The sequence below is a fragment of the Pteropus alecto genome, unplaced genomic scaffold (genome assembly GCF_000325575.1).
Source record: "Pteropus alecto unplaced genomic scaffold, ASM32557v1 scaffold42, whole genome shotgun sequence".
Taxonomy (NCBI): Eukaryota; Metazoa; Chordata; class Mammalia; order Chiroptera; family Pteropodidae; genus Pteropus; species Pteropus alecto.
The window spans coordinates 8,850,131-8,855,561 of NW_006434825.1; positions in this window are offsets into that span (position 1 = coordinate 8,850,131).

A 5,431-nucleotide genomic window follows, 5' to 3' on the forward strand; every position below is an offset into this window, starting at 1 on the left:
CAATGGATGTCTTGTGTCTGCCTCTCTGTTGGTGTTGTTTTTGCTATTGTTTTCTGTTTTATGTTTTTTGAGGTAATTGAGGTAGATACGGTTGTGCTTTTTCCTCTACATTCCTCTCCCTTATATGGTACTTATTATGCCTTACTACCATTTTATTTTTATTTATTTATTTTTTGGCTAAGCATTTCTTGAGTTCATATTTAGAGCTGCTTTGTGCTTTATGCCATCTTGCAAACTTGTCTGTTTTCAGAAAGATATTGCATAATCTTCCTTGTAATTAGGATATAGTTAAATTGCAACTTGATTGTGCAGCCAATTGTCATCTAGGTCCTATGCAATCTTGGCAGCCTTATCACTGATGGTCCGTGCTGTGCATTGGGAAATCATGGTGCCAGAATTCCGTCAACATTCTCATACAAACAGGAGCTTCTAAACTCATTACCAGTGCACACACCAAAACATACCATCCACAGAAGAAAGGTTAAACCACAGCTGAGGTTAAACCCTTTCAGTTAGCCCATTGGTGCTGCATTAGAGCACATGCCGGGATAGCTTCTTGTAATTTTTCTTGAAAACTGGGCCTTTTTAATTTAAGCTAAAGTACATATAAATAAAGAGAAGAGAAGAGAGGAGAATATTAAAAGCAAAGAAACTATAAGGTCAAATCTATATATTGCAATTGCTAGTTAAGTGTGTTTTCATGGTGAATGGGAGAGGATTGAGAAGTCCCAACACTGACACTTAAAGTGTAATGACATTTGCAGAATTCTATTCCTATGAATTAATCTTCAACATCATTTTATCTATTTTGTTTGTGGCTAAGCTTTTAGTAAATCATCCATTTATTAAATATAGATTTATATATCCTATTTCTTAGTTAACATCACTAAATGTGTTCACAAAAGAAGACCTGATATGGATAAATACTCTTCATGATGCTTAATCCCTCTAACCCATTACTAACCTCTTTTTCCCTGATCTTTCCCTTCTAAGAAAAGTCACATATTAGGCATTCATCTGGCTAATAAATTTTCTTTAAATCTTTTCTTTCCTTCATACCGCAGATCCAAGATGTCCATAAGTCCTGCCCATACTTCTTTACTGCCTCTTGTTTCCAAGATACTATACTTTCTCATTTGAAACATAAGAGCCTCTTAAGTAGTCTCTTCCAACCATTCTCATTTCTACTATATTCCACTCATACAGAAACCAAAATAAGCTTTTAAAAAATAAGTTATGATTCTCTTTCATTATAAATTGTTCAATGATTTTCCTAATAAACCAGAATAAAATCCAAATTTGTTTCCTTGGTTTATAGATATGGCCTCTGTCTACTTTTTCCTTTAATATCATACTCCCTCCTTTTGCCATTACTCTTAAGCTATAGCCACATTATTCTCTTTGTCAAACATGCCAAGCTTATTTTTAACCTAAAGCCTTTGCAATACCTCTTTCCTTTGCTGGAATTGCCTTTATTTAAACTTGGTATGATTGAGTGCTTTTAAAGATCTATGCTTATATGTTACATTTTTAGATAGATTCTCTTGGCTATCCAAATTAAAATAGTCCATTGATAATCCTTAACACTTGACTGCATAGCATATTTTTACACTAGTGAACAGAGAAGAAAGCAACACATATTTGTTTATTGCCAGTCTACTCATTTTAGATGATAAGCTCTATGGGAGTAGAAACCATGTCTACTCTATTCATGCTGAATCCATAAAATCTAAATAGTTCCTGTCCCCTTATAGGCTCCCACAAAATGCATATTGAATGAATATATATTCGACAGGTGTCATTCTATGTTAAGCCCTATGTTAGGTGTCGGGCATTCAATGCTGAGCGAAGCAGATATTGCCTCTTTCTTTATGAGGCTGGCTTCCAGCCAATTGTGCAGCCAATTGGCTTCCAGAAGGGAAAACTCACATTTAAGTGTTCTTAAAATAGATAAGTAATAATCAATAAGATAGAAAAATATTGGTAGCATGTAACTGGGAGAATTAGGAAGTGTTTTCTCAAGGAAACAATACTGGCATCAGGATCCAATAGCTGAGTATAAACTAACTGGAATAAAGATTGGGCATGGGAAAGGTTGATCAGTGTCCTAGGCATCCAGGTGGAGATACCAGAATGTATAAAAACCAGGAAGCAGAAGGATGATGGTCTAGTTGGGAAATTAAGTGAATGCCTGTTAGAGTTTTATTGTCTCACAAAGGAGAATGGGGAGAGAAGTTCTAGATGACAACAGAGAGTTAGCTAGGACACTGTGAGCTAGAAAAGGACTTCGTGTTTGACTTGAGAGCATTACAGAAGTAGGGATTACTGGCCTCTCTCTTAGCTACACTTCTGGTTCTTTGGAATCAAAGTGATAAAGCACTTATAAGAATATAAAATGGCAATAATAGAAGTACACAGAGTATATGGGGGTCACAGTATTTTTAAAAAGGCATAAGTGAATTAAGGGCACCTAGGATTTTCATGTAAGACTTAAGAAGATGATTCCTAAGCAAAATTCACATGGACACATAGTAATGCATTCAGAAGAACAAGAATGAGGGGGAAACAGAGAAGGAGAGTAAAAGTTTTCAGGGAAGCAAAGTCTTGTGTTCTGGCTACTGGGAGTAGTTTGGAACTGTTGAAAGATAAAGTATGAGCCAAAGGTGCCAAAAAAAGATAGTGCAAGAATTACCAGTGTTGGATTATGCAAAATCAGCGTGACTTACTGAAGAATTCGGATTTTATCTAGGTCAATGATTCTCAAATACTTCTCTTCAAACATTCTTAATTAAAGATGAGCTAGAATGTATATTCTCAGGGCTATAACCAATAAAGTCACTTGTTTACAAAATGTCCTACTTCAGCCTAAACATTAACGTGAATGTTGTATTCCATTTTATTATAAAATATATATAGTGTCCATATATTTGGGGGGGAAAAAAAAACAGTCCTATGCTTATCATATGCTATTGTATACCCCTGGAAGACCACTCTATGATCCCAGTGTTGTTTGGATCCTCAAAAAAAAACAACAATGACAACAACAACAAATAGCTGACAGATAGTTATCAGAGTCTTTAAAGTATAAGAGTGGCACAATCAGATCTGTAATTTAAAAAGATCACTATGGCTGAGAATGTGGAGGCTGGATTAGAGGAGAGAAATAAATAAGAAGTTAATAAGTATTTGTTGAATTGCTCTGTTATCTCTCACCAAAGCTAAGTTGATACGGTCATATGCAAACATGTTTACATGGCTTCTCCGAGTTCAAATACTTCCTTTTTGAGGAATAAACATAGAATTTTTACTTAAATCATCTTGAAGCACAGTCTGTGTTAATTAAATTCACCAGAAACTCACTTCCCATTCTACACCCTCAGGTTGTATGAAAAATTATTTTCTACCACATCTTTGACCTAGTAAACAAGAGCTTATCATGGCTAAAATAAGAGTTATCCAGTTAAGTCATTGCTTTTAGCATTAATTTGGGAATAGAGTTATGAAATTATTTTGAAGAAGAAGAAAATTTTTCTAATATGCAAGAATTTTCACAGCATGAGAGATCTCATCTAAGCTAAAGACTAAGACCCTGATATGCTTATGGATGGCTATAGGAAGGGGAGGTAAGCTCAAAGTAAAACTGAATTTTGTATTCTCTGATTTTACTTTCACCACCCAAAAGGCTTCATCATTTATAGCTTTTTATTTTTACCCCTAAGACTCTCTTTTCCCAAAATGATTTCCTTGATAATCACTAAAAAATATCACTCAGTTGGCAATTAAGTGAGCTATTGTTTAAGAAAGAATGCTTGCTGCAAACCACCTGGAGTTGGAAGAAAATAATCTCTTCCAGGTGGGGAGGAAGCAAAGGAAGTCCCAAGCCTTAGGGAAAAGAGGCCTGGGACAGGTTGAGGTGGACCTAGGGAGAGTCAGAAAGCATTTTTATTCTGCAGGAAGTATTGTGGATATTGTGGTCTAGCTGTCAGGGTAGGGAATACTATCAGTTCTGTGTGTCTTCCCATGGAATTTTATGAAATACTGAAAAAAGAAGAGATAATTTGGACAGGGAAGGGTAAGGACACCAGGCTTTTAGCATCTTAAAAAGAATCTCACCCTTCCCCCTTTTTCTCTGTCAGGCTTGCTACTTAAAAATGTGAGTGTATTTTTCCTTATATAAAATATACATTATATTCCCTACCTTTTGGAAATATTATAAGGTGACCCAAGAGAAGGTGCCTAGTGTACCAGAAGTTTTATGTGACCAAGATGATTTTAATGGTCCCCTCAGATTGACAAAACTTTAGACACCCTTATTACTGACTATAGGCTCAAGATCTCTCATTTGCTTTGGAAAACCTCTAATTGTAAAGTCTCTCTTTGACTCTTGAATCAAATCTTGACTCTTGAAATCTTGTCCTAGACTTTTGCCAGTTTTACAACCCAAGAATGTCATTCTCAAGGACGTGGGAGTTATTTCTGAAATGTAATCTTCAAGGAAGACAGAGCCCCAATCTCCCAGTATCCATAGGAAGGAAGAAATCTAACTTTCATAAGTTCCAATTAGCAAACACAATCTCCCCTCCAACATTCTCCAGTACTTTTCCACTAGATCACCCTAGCACTTAAAAACCCTCCACTTATTGCAATAGTTTTGAATCAAGTCTTCCTTATCTAACTGTCCAGTGTGGTGTTTCTTTCACAAATGCACATTTATTTATTCTATTTCAAAGGAGTTGACAATTCTATGCAACATTTCCTTTAATAGTGCCACTTGAGAGGTCAATAGATTTTTACTCATTCCTTAAATATGTACAAAGTTGCAGGCAATATTAAAGTAAAAATATTTACTAGAATCAGACATAGTGTTAGTGAAAGCAAAGTGGAGTATTGAAGACATTTGGGCATTTAGGCAGGCAGCAATTTTATGGACAATATTTTCAATTGTTTATCCTCTATGAGTTTTTTTCAGAAATAGTGAATGTAAAGTAACAGGCTTAATATATTCTAATAGAAAAGTATGAATAAACATTTTTTTTAAATATGTGTACATGAAAGTATAATGAATATAGCTGGGAGAACTAATGTATTTCACTCCTGAGTCCCCCACAAAAAACCATTTGGACATGACGTTATTTATTGCCACTTAATATGTTTTGTGCAATAACTTAGGGTAGCAGAGTAGGTGAAGGGCAAGGATGTTTCCCTTAGCAAAATAAAAACAGTGTTAAAGATTAGTTTCTGTGAAATTCAGTGCTATTAGAAACTCCATGGAATTCTCATACGGACTCAATAGAGGTTTGAGAAGAATATGGTTTCTCATTTTGGTAAGAATACTCTAGGAAATAAACAGCTGCAGCCTCAAGTGGAAGATCTCCATACCATATTCTTCCCTTGACTCATGGCATCCCTATACTACTACTAGCTATAGGGA